Consider the following 17,784-nt stretch of genomic DNA (forward strand, 5'->3'; position numbering starts at 1 on the left):
CCCAAATAGGAAATTCAGTCATTCACACCTTGACGAAAAACTCCAGCGTTATTATACATTGTTCAACAGTGACCTCTAGTGGTTCAACATTGAACAACAAGAACATTAGAGATGTGGGCCATGGGAGCTTGGCCACTAGAGGGAGGTGTTGCTTCATTGATAACGTCCCATAAGATCACAACGTTTGTCACAGCATGTTATTTGGAAAAAAAGGAAATCTTTTCCAGAAGATAAGTAAAATATCCATCCATCCATTTTCTTTCTCTCACAAGGGTCGTGGGGGGTGCTGGAGCCTATTTCGGCTGGCTTTGGCCAGTAGGCGGGTTACACCCTGGACTGGTTGCCAGCCAATCGCAGTAAGTAAAATATACACAGAAACCCAGATGTATCAAACGGGGAAATGTTATAGGCCAATTAAACCAACAAGTTATAGATAGCATTCACTGAAATGATTTCGCTTGGTCTCATTTTTCAAAATGTTCCAAATAGCAATCAGTGTTAGTAAAAAATAATTAATAATAATAATAATAATAATAATAATAATAATAATAATAATAATAATAAATAAATACATAAATACATAAATACATAAATAAAATAAAAAAAAATTAAAAAAAAGAGCCAGTCTTTAGAACAGCTCTTTTCCGTGAACGGCTCCCGAATGAACAGCTCCCCTGAAAGAGCCAAAACTCCCATCACTGCCATGCATAGTAAGGCATTTTTTTTTATTTTTTTTTTATATGTGAAAAATAAATAAATAAATAAATAAATAAATAAATAAATAAACTAATCAATGGAAACAAACAAATAACATAAGGCACACACAAAAAGATTCAATTAAGGTCAACAAAAGATAATTCACTCAGAGTTTTCAATGTAAACTATCTCTTCTTGTTATTTGTCAACTTTAAGGAATTAATATACAAATTAATTTCCACCAGAAATATATGAAACTTAGGCAGGGATTTGGAAACTCTTGTTTTATGCAAATAAAATTTGCCGAATAGGAGCATAAGATTGATCCCAAAATCTAGAGATTTGTTATCATTCATGAAATTTGTAATTACAGCTTTTGGATCAATCGCAATGATATGACAATTTTTCTCACATACATACTTTTCAAAATCTCTCCAAAATGATGATACAGGGCAATTACAAAATAAATGCAAAACAGGGCACAAAGTCGGAAGCACAAGTATTGTGACGTCATGTGCTGTTGTTTTCAATGCGCATGCGCAAGTCCATTTGACTGAAACTAAATATTTTACCCAGAGCCTGAGGGCATGAAGACACGAAATTTAATTGGAAGGACATCAAGTGCTTTATTTTGGGTCCTTTGGACATATTTTTAGTTCCATCAAAATCGAAATTGATGTCTGTCAATTCAAAATAAATAGTTTTCGCAATAAATATGTGTTGATATTGTTTCTGCATTATGTCCTCAGTTGATGTGTAATGTTGCGCTTGTGCCACTATGAGGCGCTTGAACACTTTTTTTTTCTTTTCTGACTTTTCTTTTCTGTTGGAACGCAGACTTGCTGTGTTAAGCTCCGCAATAAATACGCCATAATTGGCGAAAGAAACTTCATCACTGATTCCTTTTTACAGTAGTGACAAATTTGCATGCATCTGTACTTTAATAGACGGAGAGCAGCGGAGGGGCTGGTGGACGCCATGATTCAGGATGCCACAATTCTGACCAAATTACCCGGATAAAGTGAAGAAGACTGTACGTCAGTGTTGGAAGTTGAATTGTTTGACGTCACTGACGTAAACTCAAATTTAAGCACTGACGTAGGGGCTCGCCACGCGGTAGTTTGAGTTTATTGAAAGGACAGTGTGCACTGCTAGTTTCCATCTGCAGTCTTCATAAAATAAAATTACATAACAGCTTAAAATTACATACAAACAACATACGAAGTTATTATTCAACCAACATATGAAGTACTGTAAAAAGGATTGCAAATCAGCATTTCATTGAAAGTAATCATATCCATTCAAAACAGGATAAAGTTATTGATTTTATTGTGAAAACCACTTATTTTGCATTGACAGAGGTCAATTTTGATTTTGACGGAACTAAAAATACGTCCAAAGGACCCAAAAATGAAGTTTTTGATTTCCTACTTCATGTCTTCATGCCGCGGCGTTACAGGTTGGAATTGGAGGGTTAGATCACCAAACATTCCCTTCCCTGAGTAGCTGCTGCTGCTCACTGACAAACAGTGGTTTCATTATAAAATGCGGGATGTCAAATTGAATATGTTAATTCAGTTAAAACCAGATGAATTAATTTGGTTCAGTACCTAAAATGTTAAGAAAATATTTTGGATCAAGGCAAAAAAAAAAATTAAGGTTGGTTCAAGTGAAGAATTATTATTTACATCAACATGAAATAATCAGGTCATAAAAAGTCACTCGATGTAGTTTCTGTGAAGTCAAATATTTTAGATGTGATATCTGGATATTATATTTTATTTTTTTAGTTTAAGCGGGGTAAAACTTTTAACAGTGTATCAAATACGTAGTACAGCATTATTAAAAAATTACAACTTTTATAAAAAGGGGAAAAATGATAAAAAACAGCAATTTAAAAATCTATAACAAGCTAAAGTATATAAATCGTAGAGGTGGTGGTCGTAGTATGTTCGCTATTGAAGCAACAACAGTTATACTTATGACTGTGTCCATCATGAGTACCCATGTACTAGAAATGTGAACAGGAGTGATGTTCATGGAGCCAGCCTATGACTGCACGTGAAAATCTGTTATTTTTTTATGTACTACTCTTTAATAGCTTTATACAAAAAGAGTGACTGACAAAAGGCAGACCTTCTTTTTGGGATGTGGCAATCGCCCCTCACTGCAAACCGGGACACCCTATTGTTGATTGTGGGCACAGATGTACAAATATTTTTAATGGGGGTGGAGCTGCATCATTTAAGAATTTTATGCAAGTTCAAAACCTAACGGCAGTCTGGTTCAGTTCTGTCACGACAATTACCCAAACAAAAAACAATTTTCCTGGTTCAAGCCGAATGCAACTATAAGTTCACGTCTGGACTTCTGGTTAGTAACAATCACAATGCATAATCCAGCTATAAGGAGCAAAATATTCCCTGCCCCACTTACTGATGATTGCTGTACAGACTTAATAATTTCACAACAACTGGAGCCAAATCGGAAGAAAGGATATTGAAAATTTAATTCCATCTTTTGAAATATGTACGACTCCTTACCAGCTATATTTTTTTAGTTGTTTATTCCTTCTTGCCCTATTGAGTTGCACAAGTACAATAATGGAGCAAGTTTTGAAATGATTTACGTTGCTCTAATTTTTTTCAATCCCAACAAAGTGGTATTTGAGCAGGGGTGTGTAGACTTTTACCAATTGCTAAAGGTCAAGTGCAAAATGTACAGAAGTGTAGTAATTGTGGTGGTGCACACCCTTTCAACTGTTTGTTCCCAGTTGGCAAAGCGACAACAAAAGTTTCTTTTTCGTCATTTAAGCTCCGCCCCTTTCCTTCTCATCTGTGAGCTTTGGCTCTGAATCACCCGTGCAACGACGCACCACCCCCCCCACCCCTTTTTTTTTCTTCCATTCATATGGCAGCGAAACTCCTCACCCGGTGACTCACGGGGCAAAGCATGAGCGATGGAATCACGCTCGGCACACTGACACGAAGGCATGAAGATGGGCCTGATCCACAACTTGGGCGGAATCACCCAAAAAAAAATGTTCTAGCTTTTTTTTTTTTTTTTTTTAAGGCAAAACTTCAGAACAGCGAGCAGTGACTTGAGATACGAGTGATAACCGTTATTCGGTATTTTTTTTTTTTTTTATGCTTTGACTTGTAAGCAGACATTATTTGTATTTCATACAAGCACGTGGTTTTGAGTCCATTTAGCTTAATGCTAACAAACAACGCAAAACGCCATTGACAGATAGCATCAGCATCCTTTAGCATTCAGCATTCAAATGACTAATATTACGGCTACTTATTTATTCAATATTCAGTGTATGTATTATTAAATATAATAGCGCTAGTTTCCTTATTAAAAAAAAAAAAAAAAAAGTGTTGTGTCTTTTTCTGGTGGTCTGAATGCATTTGCATTCATTTCAGTGGGAGAGAGGATTGTTCACAAAAAGCAAATGTTACCTTGACAAATGTGCTCACATTTCGTCTGGCCACGGTGGGTTGGTCGCTTGTTGCCATACAGGTCGCAGGTCAATGAAAGGCACCCAATCAAACAATCTGATTGGCAAACTAGAAGCAGACAGGAACAGAAAATAGAACATTTTTATCCTCTTTCTGTACTTAATGTTTTTTTTTTTGTTATGTTGACTTTTACTAGTTTTCTAAATGTGTCATTTTAATTTCAAGAAAAACATGTTTTTGTTTTTTTTGTATTTGTTAAGGGCGGCATACAGTATTTGTTCAAGAATATTTGAGTGTACAGTACATGACGGAGTGACTTGATGAGTCAGGACTTAATCGAGGAAAGGTGACATCTCAAAGTCAAAGTGACTTCCCGACAATGCACTCCTCGCAAGTACTAGTTGACATTATGTCTGCGTTTTAACGGCAGCCTTACAGAAACAAAAACTTGTGCAGTTAGGTTTCCCTGACACTTTCCAGGCGTCATAACCGAGTGCTTTTTTTGCATGAAAACAAATGCATATGTGTGCGCGTGCGTGCGTGCGTGTATAGTTATTGGGAATAGCGTGTATGGCCGTGCTGACTGGCTGGCTGTTATAAAATTGAGGGGCAACATTGCTGGAGCGTGACTCACGCACTGACTCACCCGCAGCGCTGTTATGGACGTGCGTGCGCGTATCTCACACTGTGGCTCCTCTGGCAGACCCACACTGCATGAGTGGTGATTCTAAGAATAAGAAAAGTACAATAACACCACACTTTTCTAACCATGGAGCTACTTCGCATGGGTAGACATATATTTTTTTTTATATAGTTAATACAAACTACTGATTCAACAAAAACTTATCTTTGTAACCCTAACCTTGTATAAAGAAAAGAAAAAAAAAAGCAGGCTAACTATAGTAGATAACTTGCATTTATATTGGGCAGTTAGGTTTGTGCCTGAACTCTTCTTAGCAACAAGTGACTGTGAAATCATGACTTCCTGATCAAGCTAATGGGTGTGGCTAACATAATTTTTATTGGTTGAAGGGGCAGTCAACCATGTGCCCCATGAACTCCGCTTTACAATAAATTGATGTGCAAACTTGTGTTTCCTGTTCTGGCTAGTGGGTGTGGCTAATGTGCATTTTGTATTGTTCGATAGCGCAGTTAAGCTTGTGACCTATGAACTCTGCCTAGCTACAAGTGACTATGAAAATGTAACGGCAATTATGATTTGTGCCCCACAAAATCTGTCTAGCAACAACATACTGTTTTAAAAACCCTTAGGCATTATTGTGACCCGTTTTGGGCTTTTTGATGGTTCTGACCAAGTCATTTCAAAATAAGATAACGCCCAGGGGTTAATGTGACTTTTGAATGCAAAACAGAAGGGGCATTATATTTTTTTTATTTTTGTTTGAGGTGGGGGGGCTTAATAGGGCATGATTTTTTTTTTTTTTTTAGTGTGGGCATGTCTATTTGTTTTTTTATTGGCATGTGGGGCAATATTGGTTGTGCCCCATGAACTCTGCCCAGCAACAAGTGACTGTGCAAACGTGACTTCCTGTTCTGGCTAGTGGATGTGGCGAAGATGCCATTTTTGGTGGGTTGTGGGGGCAATTATGATTGTGCCCCACGAAATCTGCCTAGCAACAACGTATTGTGTAAATGTGAGTTGTTGTTTTTTTAATGCAAAACAAACCATTGGTTGTATTTGGGGGGGGTATATTTTTCTTGATGAGGGAATTATGATTTTTGTTGCTGCTGTGGGCGTGTCTATTCTTTAATTGGCATGTGGGGCAGTTATGATTGTGCCCCATAAACTCTGCCTAGCAACAAGTGGCTTGTTTCATCAATCAGCATGGCCGACTGACATTATACTTTCCTACTGTGGAGTTTTGACTTATTCAAGAATGTGTTTCATATATCTGTATTGTGATGCTAGCTAACAGCTTTTGTCGTCAGAGAGTTGGAAGCGCGTTACGACGGGGTCACGGCCAGCGTTGGCCAACCTCAGCCGTGTTGACAGTGAAACATTGGCTTCCTGGAAGATGAGTGCGCCGGTAGCCGCCTTATCTGTGGGGCCGCTGACCTTCGTCAACTCCATAAAAAAGAAAAAAAAAGTATCTGAACCTTGGCCCATCTCAGCAATGCGTCCACCATAATGCGCTACGATTTCTTCTTGGTGCGCAGCGATGGCAGAAAATTGATTTGGGGGCGGATGCCAGTTTGGAAAATAAGGTTCCTTGAATTTGTGTGGCCACCATCCTCCTTGACATTGCACTCCATGTGGCCACACAACAGAAAAACGCAATCACAATAAATGTGGCATGTCGAGGAAGATGGTGACCCCACTGTGCCATAAAAACAAGAACACACACACACAGACAGGAACACAGGACAGCCTGGGAACGGTCATCAGTGGACTAAGACGGTCTATCCCATGAGGATTTAGTAGTCCTCAGTGGAATGCGGGCTCTCAGCTCTCATGGCTGAACTACCCTGACGCACACGCGCACGCACACACGGTGTCCCAGGCTTGCCCTCTTACACATGACTGAGAAGTGACAGAGGGCATCCAGGAATAGGACACTTGGTTATACAAACGGGGGGGGCAAGATTTCGAGGAGACCACCGGGGGAATGTGACACTCACCCGAGAGGCGGTGAGACGATTGGTTGCAGGGCCTGTTATGTTCCCCTCCCAGACACCGGAAACTGACAAAACGTATGGAGAACTCATCAAAAAAAAAAAAAAAAAAAAAAAAAAAAAAAAAGTAGAGTCAAGAACGCTAATCTTTGGTGTGCGTCACCACCTTAGGGCTATCTTTTTTTTATTTTATTGTTTTGGAAAGTTTGTTACCATGGCAACTCTGGGTAATTAAGCACGGCCATGGATTGCACAATTGGCCTGGAGCGGATGCAAAGATTGCTTCATCCGCATACATCCTCGTCCTCACCTCATTAACACGTGTTGGGAAAGCAGCAACATGTTCTCACAAATATTTTGCACTAAAGTGGACAAAAAAAAGTCAGCAAAACTTTTCTGCATTGGATGAAGTGCCCCGCAAGTGGCAAGTAGTTCGCAAGAAGTAAAACTTTATAGTTTACACCTAAACAGTTGAAAAAATTCTTCTTAAAAAAAAAAAGGCTTAGTGAGTGTAAAGTTGCAAAGTGATTTTGTTTGGGCTGATACAAATTTGGACCAAACGCAAAATTGAGTTGGTTTCCTTTAAACTGTTACAAAACAAAAATGAAATCCTAGGAGATTGTTGTGGACTAGTTGTTCCGCAGTATCTTACCTTGATGTGATAGTTGACGTCTGGTCACTAGATTTTTATTTATTTTTTTTGTAACCATCGGAAGCCCTACAAAATTGGAAGGGAGAAAAAAATAGCAATTAATTTGTGTTGCAAATGTTTTTTGATCAAGTATTGGAGCCTAATTTTAACATGAGCTTGTCGACAAATTTTGCCAAAAATGTGTGCAAAATCCGACTAATTTCATAGTTGTGCTAATTCCACCTATTTTCGCATTATTATTGTACTTTGTAATAAAAATATAATTTTGTAATGTGCCTACAATTTTTTATATCATTATTTAAATATTTTGTATTATTTCTGTCATTTATGTATTTTTATTTTTGTTTATTTATTATTACGTTACACCGTTTATGAACATTTCCATTCACTGATTGCAATATGAATGTTTTGAGTTACAATGGTGGTCACGGAACTAATTCAACTCGCATCCGAAGGCACCGCTGTACATTGTAAAGTACTTTGTTAGCTATTGTTCCAGTCACCTTGCCCTCGTCTAAAGTTACCTCAATGTGGGTGGAGGGGCAAAATCCGCGGGGGTTACATGTCCCACTGCCGTTAACCTTGGCACGAGGGGGCCAGCTGAGCCCCTCGGCTCTGGGGTGGGGGGGGTGAAGGGACTCTACCAAGGTTGGCGTGACGGGAGAGGACATACACATTTTGTTTTTTGTTTTTTTGTGAAAGCAAAAGTATGAAGTTAATAGGAGGGCCCCCACAATTGTCTGCAGGGGATTTCCTTTCCTTTCCTGTGGAATGAATTTCATGTGTAAGTGCTTCTGCTTTAGCTGCACTTCTGCCATCATGTTATTAAAAGAAACTACGTTGGTCCCAAGACTGACGTGGACTTTCCCAGCTTCGCTCGTCTCGCTCTGTAATCCGAATGTTTTTGTTTTTTGAAGGTCTAAAAAGGGTGAAGCCACCGATGTAGGTGAACGGCGAGCGGCAAACACAACAGCACAGCGCTTCGGCTTTAAGCTACTGGAAATGAAAAGCTTGGTCTGATCTTGATCATTTGGAGCGCATTTTTGTGTAACGTGATCCTAATGCAATTTCACGAGCCTCCGGGAGTGGGAAATAATAAGAAAAATGTGCTTGTAGACACAAATTTCGTACTAATCACTGTTTCTGTTTCTATTAAATAAAAAAATCCATATTGGCAAGAAGAAATGACATTCTATAGTGCACAAGGAAATAATTTTTAAAATATCCCATTGGACATGAATGAACGTGAATGAACGGTAGTACTCATTCACTTGTTGCTAGGCAGAATTCACAGGGCTCAATTTTAACTGCCCCAAAAGCCAATGACAAAAGTGGCAATTTAATCACAACTCTGTGTTACATTGGCAAGAAGGAATGACAAACTAGTAAGTAAAGACAAAATAAAAAACAAAAAAAACAGCTAACCAGTTGACATAATGGCAATACTATCTCACTTGTTGCTAGGCAGAATTCACAGGGCTCAATCCTAAAAGGACGTTGAAATAATTGACTAATTTAGACAAGAAAAATGACAAACTTTAGACTAAGGATGTTCCTAAAAAATAATTAAATACTGTAAATAAAAACACTATAAAAACTAGAATATCTATGGTGGAAATGGAAAATTTTCAAGATTTTTTAAAATATCATTCTGCAAGGAAACCAAAAATAACCCCAACAGAAATTAGAGTAGATTGTTAGATCACTTGTTGCTTGGCATAATTCACGGGGCTCAATGATAACTGCCACAGTTATGGTTAGGATTATGATATGGCAGACAAACCATCAACTAGGGATCAACACTATAAAAACCATAAGAAAAATCTGCTCATACATATTTAAAGCAAATATAATCACTGCTCAAATATAAAATTGTCAAAAAATAATGACTCGACACAAATTTACAGCTTTTGGAGAAAGAAAAAAAAAAAAAAACAATTGTGTAGTGTACTTCAGCCTGCTTTTCTAAGCACCGTTTATTGCACCATGTGTTCGAGTGCGTGTGCATGTGTGTTTGTGAAGGAGCTCCACCATTGCGCAATGTGTCGGCCTCTTTTGCCCAAAGCAAATAGCGGCGTTCTAAGAAAGAGGAAAGGCAGGTTGAGCTGTACGAAAGTTTTTTGTTTTTTTTTCTTGATTTTGCCCTTTCTGTTTTGCACTCTTTCATCTGACACACTTGCACAATTTTCTGTTTCATCGGCCAAGTTGAGCAACATGCATGCAGATAACGAAATAAAAGCTAGCAAAGCCGCTGCGGGCGAGTCACGCGTATCCTCGCGATTTAATCGTGGGGATGTTTTTGAAGGGCCACCTGTTTCGTTTTGCTTCATACTTGCTCATATATTCCGAAACCATTGTTGTTGTTTTTGTTGTTGTTGTTGTTGTTGTTGTTGTTGTAGGGTCACATTTCTGAAAGGCCCGTGGGTCAAATATGAGGTAAGGACTGGAAATGTTAATAAACACACATTTTTAAGGCGTTAGAGTGTAATCACTATAGACTGCAGCAAATCTGCCTGGACAAACATGATAATGCTCTGAAAACGTGGTATAAATTAGGGATGTAACGATAGGCGCAATAGCATGATATCGTGATATTAAAACTGCCACAATATCGTCGTCGCCATGTTCACGATATTTAAATGCAACACATCTGTTAAAAAAAGGTCAGGTTGATTTCCATTCATGCAGTTCTAGCACCCTCTGGTGGCTTGTTTTTTTAGTGCAATTTAATTTTCATTCGGGATGTTGTGGCCCTTCTATGTTTAAAATATACGTTAATTGTCACATAAAGGGGAATATAATATGCCCGTCAAGCAAGTCATTATGTGGAGGAACTCAATGTGTGCATGCATTAACAACATAACAACATAATAATAATAATAATAATAATAATAATAATAATAATAATAATAATAATAATAATAATAGCACCCTTGTGAGGAATAAGCGGTCAAGAAAATGGATGGATGGATAATAATAGCATAATAATAATAAAACATAACAACATAACATTGATGTTATGTACAAAAGCACAATGTTGTGCTTTTTTTTTTAGTATGAGCTAATTCTTTTTACCATATTGTGACCTTTTTTTAAATATCGCAAACTTCCCCACAATATCGTGATAATTATCTTATTGTGAGCTTCATGATAATATTGTATCGTGATGTTTGGATATCGTTACATCTCTAGTATAAAAGGCGTTCCACCTGGTTCAGTTATAAGCCCACTTCCTGTATTGAATTAGGACTCAGAAACTCAGAAATGTGTTAATCATCGTCAAAATCATCAATATTTATTAAATGATGTAAAGTTATTGACAGTGTTAGTCAAAATGGTTACAATTACTCCACAAAGGCCAAAAGTGGGGCTCCACTATTCTAAGGCCTCTGTATTATTTGAAAAGATCATCAAAAATACAATCATCATAACCATGCATCTTTATTGATGTGTAGTTAGTAGAAGTGTCAATCAAAATGATTAAAATGTCTCCACAAATGTTAAAATAAGTCAAATCACAAATACTATATAATAACAATTTCTCCACAAATGTTAAATAAGGTGTTTCCCCTGGCTCTGATTCAGACCCCCTGCCTTTGTGTTTATTTCTAGTTTCATGTCACATTGTGTACGTCTCTGCACAAATAGTTGGAACCCACATTTGGATTTCAAATCACTTTTTCGCTTTCCACAGGCGCAAACGTTTCACCTGACAAACTGTAGAAACACTTTTGTTCCAAAGCAGACGGTGCGTTCACCCGACCGCACAAGGTGCAGTTCCCCATGACGTCGAACGCAAATGGAAAGTCACTGTTCTGTGTTTTCAGATTATTAATAAACATGTCTTTGTTCAAGACAGTGCAATACTCTCTCTGCAACAATAGTTACATAGCATATGCACGCCATTCCTACGCGGTAACCTCAGGTCACACATTTTAATTAGCTGTCGCATAACATTGAGTGTAGCTCACAATGGTGTATTCCAAGCACTGAAGGATGTTCGCGTTGTGCGAGAATTCCCAAACGCTCGAGTCACTCATCTTTGTGTGGGAAAGTGACACAACTGCCACGCGCACGCATGCACACGCACACTGGAGCTTTTCAAACGCAACACATTTGGAATGTGAAAATGCTACGTGTAGGCGCTAGCCGCATGATGTTAAAAGTACATTTAAATGCTGCTTTCCATGTCTCTGCTCTCCAATTAGGCCTTTCATTCTCAACGTCAGTACTCAGGAATAGTGAACACGACTCGCGTCACAACAAGCAGCAGGTTGACAGAGGAAACAATTCTTAAAGTCTCTTAGCATAATGCTAACACACCATGGGAGAAGCCATAGATGAGCTAACGAATAGCATCGGTGTCACGGTGTGAAAACAAACCATTTCTTTGTTTAATAAACCATTTGGACAAATGAAGCGACACACAGACATATGTACACACAACGGAAGGAGCAGCACAATGTCTCTTGTCAGGGTTACCTGGTTGACATCTATTAAACACGACACAAAAATGAAAGAAGACACTCAGTTCAGGGCTCGCGAGGAGAGGAACTGACTGATACAATTCACTCCTGCACTCTCTGAAGATTCCTTTCCTCACCCTCTCTATTTATTTGGTGTTCCACTCCCCTAGTTACACGGGTGCTCCAACACTAAAAATGCTAATTAAAGAAAAATGTGGCAAAATTGTTTTAATTTTGATTGTCAAACATTATTATATTTTTCGCAATTAAGAAAAACATCACAATCACAACCTGGTGTATCAACTCGCAGGTTACTTCCTGGTTACTGCATGATAACATCAATCAGTCCTCATTAGCATGAGATAGACCAGCCCCCTTCAAGCAGATTTTATCTGTCTTGCAACCGCCTCTCTTCCCCCCCGCGAAACTGCGCTGTGTTCCCTTCAAGAGACCGGCAGCAATCATTTGCACGCTTGTCAGAAACGCTTAGCCTGCGCAGGATGTGAGGGACGTGAACGAGTCCAGATGTAGTCTGCGGTATCCCGTCCTTACCCGAAGGACATCCTGCTCGCCGCACTTCACTCTTCATTCATCACCCCCGCTCGCACTCTGCGGATGTTTACATTACGTTGTGATTGATGGCACGTCGGCCATAAAAGAACCGCGGCGAGACGCCACGTCTTCCAAGACGCCGTCAGAGCGACGGGGGAGGCTCGTCCAAAGAAACTTCACAGTTCGCTCCAACCTCAGTCGTCCGTAGGAATAAAGATTGAGTGAACCTGCCACGTTCTTTATGATCTCATGATGCACGGCCAGACACATTTTTGCGCTATGATGAGATCACAGTCTCGTACGGGACCGCATTCCACACCTTATATAGACCCGAGGTGCCAGATGACACCTTAGTCTGTTTTGATTTTTTTTTTCAAAACTTGTTGAAAGGAACAAGAGTCAAAAATCAGCCAGACGTAGCTAACGCTAATATGCTAGTGTTGATGTGTTAGTTTTCCCATGTACAGTAAAGGTTCCAGGTTCTGGGTGTCGCTATGTTGCTGAAAATTATAACTCAATATTAGTCTTTATTTGGGGTGCAATTCCACTTTTGGCCACTAAGTGGCAGCACTATTATTATTTTTTTAATCTTTTTTTAAGTTTGAATTTGAAAGAATAAGCAAAAGCAAGAAGTGTTTCAAGCTCAGCCTCATTTTTGCTGTAGTTTATTGAATGTCTCAGTCTGTCATCCTGCGTTTTACGCCTACAAAATGCAACGGCTGTAGTTTCATTTTAGAATGTTCATCAAAAAAATATATATATAAAAAGGTTGTGAATGAGAGATGATCAGTCTCTTTGTAAAAACGTTATTAGTTAAAGGTAAATACTGTTTACACTGTGCAATATATTTGTTTGATCCATTGCTCTTTTGGCTCGCTCTTGATATATTAAATGTTTTTGAATGTGCTTATATTATTTTAACAGGCCAAGGAAGTATTGAAATTGTGTATTTCTATATCGCGGATTTCACATATTTAACATAACTCCGTGATGAGGCGGGTTTACTGTAGTCTGTTTATTTGAAATGTGTCTACAACGGGACTCGATTCCCCATCTGGATTGTCGACGTCACACATCAATGGGAAGTTGGATCCACTCTCTACTGTATGAACATTGATCAGAAAGGAGGAAGTGGAACAAGAATGTCCACCTACGCACTCAAACACAATGGGAAGTGTGTATTGGTGCGGTTTTCTCCCCACGTTATTTCACAGGGTATTTTGTCGAGGTCTACGTGCTCCCAGCTGACTTCACGTGTAACACGAGCCAGATGATGGAAAAGCCGTTCCCTTTCCGGAACTAAAGTCTTCACCTGACATTAAAAGCGAGACCACCTTCGGGTCCTGTGCAAGTGAATGCTTGTAGCACTGCGCTTACATCCAAGAGAGAGAGAGAGTGAAAAAAAAGGATTCCAGTGGTGCAAGGTCATCGCTGCGCAAGCTTTACATTTTAAATGTGCCGAGTGAAAGTAATGCAAAGATTAACGTCACATTGACAAGCTCAACACTGAAAGTTGATAATGGATTGAATCATCACATAAATATCAGCATTGACGTGAAAAAAAACAGCTTTTGAATCTTTGGTTAGGGTTAGGTTTATATGAGGTTAAATTTTGGGTTTGGGGTTTAGGTTTGACAGTTCATTTTATAGACTAGGATAAATTTATGAGTTAGGTTTAAGGTGAGAGTTGAGTTTTAGGACTAGAGTGATGTTTAAGGGGTTTGGTTTCTAGATCAGGCTAGGTTTAAGGATTAGGTTTTAAGGGTTAGGGTTGGTTTTGATGATTAGAGTTAGGTTTAGGGGTCTGGTTTCTAGATTTGGCTAGGGTAGGGATTAGGGTTTAAAGAGATACTTCACTTATTTATATTGTCGATAATTAATTTGATACTTACATTATTTTTCAAGTGCAATTAGTACGTTTAAAAACACATTTTGCAATTTGCTGTCGACTGAAAATGACATCACAAGGGCTCAGGTAACCAATCACAGCTCACCTGTTTTCTAGGTTTGGTCATGTGAGATTCAAAAGCTGACTAATTTGCCAAGTTAAAGGATTCAGAGTCCATTGTTTCCAAAATGAAATGTCTCATAGCTTCCAATGCCACATGAAAGAGTGTTGTTTGCAATCCTGCCAAATTTGAATGATTAAAAAAGCCACACCCACCAAAAAAGAAATCTGGAAAACTGAAGTGGAAAAACCGTTCACTCCACGGCTCAGCGCTACGAACTTTTCATTCTTTGCAAGCTTTCGACAGTTAACATGTAATTGATATTTACAAACAAATCACGGAATTCACATTACAGGACCTTTAACCTCTAAGAAAAACTGTCATGATTCTGAAACGGAACGAAAATAAACAAAAGTGAAAAAAAAAAATGGATCAGTGCCACTTTTCGCTTTTGCGCAATGCAGCTCACAAACAAACCAACAAAAGCAGATGGAAACCACCCTGGCACAGAAGACGATGACGAAAACTGTTTTTGTGACTCCTCCAAGAAAAATTATTCATTTCATTGTTCAGATCAGAAAACAACATTTGCAAAAGTGGTGCAGGCTCCGACTGGCCTGTGCTCTCGCAATCCTTTCCCCCCCCCCCCCCCATCTAAAGGCACAAGTGAGTCACGGAAGCACCCGGATGAGTCAGTACACTTTTATTAATCACAACTGCCAACTTGCACAATAGAAAATAAACACACTGGCTAAAAATAAGCCATAGTCAGGTACATCCACGGAAAACGCACATTTACGTAGTGTACGTGTCATCAGCGTTCATGTGATGGCTCCGCCCACCAGTACATCTTCAGAACCTCACACAATAGAAATTAACAGGAACAGTAGAAATAAACTACAGTTCATTCACGTCAGCGTTGATTTGCGACATGCAGTTAGCTCGCTTGCTATGCCCGCCTCCATTCCGAAAATGCCTCGAGCTTAGCCACGTTAGAGCGCCTTGTTGTTGGCCATGAGTGCCTGCACATCACCGAGGGAAAGGCGGAAGAGTAAACAGAGAGGGATTCTCTTTCTTTTTAAGCCAGACGTGACAGCCAGTGTGTAGACCAGGGCTAACGATCACTTTAGAGTGCCTCATTGTTGGCCATGAGTGTGCGCACATCATGCAAAAAAGTATGGAACAGCAAGTGGGAAATATTTTTGTTTTTCAACCAGAATTGACAGCCAGCATCTGCACCGGGGGCTTTGTGCATGACTGCCTCAGTGTCTGACTTGAGTGCATGCACATCACCAAGAGAAAAGCAAAAATGCTGTCATGACTGGGTCATGCCAGGGTTAAGTTTGGGTCATGCAAGGGCATGACAGGGTTATGTTTGGGTCATGCAAGGGTTATGTTTGGGTCATGACCATGTGGTCAAGTGTCTGTTTTGAACAGAGGTCAAGTGTCTGTTTTCTGTAACCAGCATCTAGTTTCAACTGTTAAGACGCTATGTGATGTCAAGAATCTTTAATCTCTTTATCTGGTCAACAGCCAATCAGATAATTCCATGTCAGTCCTGTTACCCACTTGTCTAGCCACAACCAATCAGATACGCTGTCTATATAAGCCTGTCTGAGAAGTGTGTGTTTTTGTTGGATTATTACATCTGTTCCTCTGTGCAACTCCACGGCCCAAGTTAGCTTCGCGTCTCATGATTTTTGATACATTCTCGTTGATACTCGTCTAGTCAAGTTTGTTCTACGCCTCTCGATGTTATGCGAATAGAGTTAAAATCTTATTTGTTTCTAAGCTTTTGGTATCCAAATCCAGCGCATAACAAAAGCGAGGAGAAGAGACTTTTTTTGGCAGCTTTAGAGTGCCTCATTGTTGGCTATGAGTGTGCGCACATAGAGATTTTATTTTGGCTTTGCAAATAAACGACAAATGTAGCTGCTGTTCAACTGAAAGCAAAACATGGTCAATCTGGTCCCAATGGAAAACCTCCACAAACCTTTCCAGGAAAATCTCCCGAAATAGTCTGTGCCTTTATGAAGTGCGAACATTTTATTTGTTCAATTGTTCCTGGTACGTACCAAAATAGATCAATCGCAAGTGATTCTCCAGGTACAGTGCTGGCTGGGCTCATTCCTGCGTCCTGGTGGCGACGTAGCCATTCAAGAATGTTTTTGTTTGCGATGGGAAGGAACCGGAATGTCAACAATGAGACCCGTCACCGACATTGAATGGTTGCACGTTGAAATATAAGACTATAAAATATTTTCACTTTAATTGCAAGAAAGAAATAACTTCATAGTCGTAATATTTTGACTGATGATTTTTTTGTACTAATTCTTCTACTATAACAAGCTAAAAACACAACTTTATACTTGTAATATTTTGACTTAATTGTCAAAATACTTTAATTTCATCTCGCAAATTATGGGAAAAAAACAACAACCCTTTGTCACATACTATTTTATCTTAAATTTTATAGCGTTACAAGAAGGAAATATGACTGTAGTCGTAATATTTTGACAATTTTTTTTAACTCATTCTAAATACATAATACTTTATATACTTGTGATATTCTGACGTAATTCTTGTAATATTTTCACTTTAATCTTATAAATTACGGGGGAAAAAATCATACTAATCTGATTCACCTCAACGTATTAATCGCAGCCATAACTTTACTGTAATTTTGTTTTATTAATTCTTTTACGATAGCTAAATATATATGCAACTTTATACTTGTAATGTTTTGATTTACTGGTAATTCTAACATTTTCACTTTCATCTCGTAAATTATGATACGATTACAAATCCCACTTTGTTCTATTGTACAACTGCAAGAAAAAAAATAAAATTTTTAATATTATAATCCCGTTCTGACTCTATTCCCACAAATATTTTCACCTTTAATATCATTTTAATTTATCTACAAATCTTTGAATACCACAAGAGAGGAATGCAGCTTTATTGTCATAAAATTTTGACATGAATCTCACAATATTTGCCATATGTTTTCGCACACCTTGAAGCAGTGCGTCGAGTGTGTGCGCCAATAATTATCTAAAAGCCTTTCATGACGGGATTAGGAGCACACAGCCATCAAATGCTGATTTCTATTACCCTGCAATTAAAGGCTAATCTTGAAGGATTACCAATAAAATTGTCATCTCCAGATAAAGGAGCAGCCGTGTTGATGCTAAACATCGTTAGCATGGCTAATGATGTCAGTGGCGCTTTTCACACGACTTCCTGTTCGGTTTGTTCTCACGGGTGCGTTTGTTTCCCCTCGGAGTGGCAAGTGTGACATCACAGCCTTGGCCGGGCGAACTTGTGTAACCTCTTCGGCGGATGACGTCTTGCGCGCATGCACGCGCACG

At 38.9% G+C, this 17,784-nt stretch overlaps 1 protein-coding gene across 4 annotated transcripts in view; it reads right to left on the reverse strand.

Moving 5' to 3' along the window:
- The window catches only part of triqk (triple QxxK/R motif containing), a 128,758-nt gene that overhangs the window by 93,712 nt on the left and 17,262 nt on the right, over nt 1-17,784 (reverse strand). For 2 of the 4 annotated variants that reach the window (XM_077506306.1, XM_077506304.1), the window contains exons 3-4: nt 4,807-4,887; nt 4,161-4,268 (exon numbers count right to left, since the gene is read on the reverse strand). The gene's annotated coding sequence lies outside the window, so the exon portion shown is untranslated. Of the gene's footprint in view, nt 1-4,160; nt 4,269-4,794; nt 4,888-17,784 lie in introns of all 4 variants that reach the window. The other 2 variants (XM_077506305.1, XM_077506303.1) reach the window with 1 other exon arrangement.

This window comes from Festucalex cinctus, chromosome 19 (genome assembly GCF_051991245.1).
Source record: "Festucalex cinctus isolate MCC-2025b chromosome 19, RoL_Fcin_1.0, whole genome shotgun sequence".
Lineage (NCBI taxonomy): Eukaryota > Metazoa > Chordata > Actinopteri > Syngnathiformes > Syngnathidae > Festucalex > Festucalex cinctus.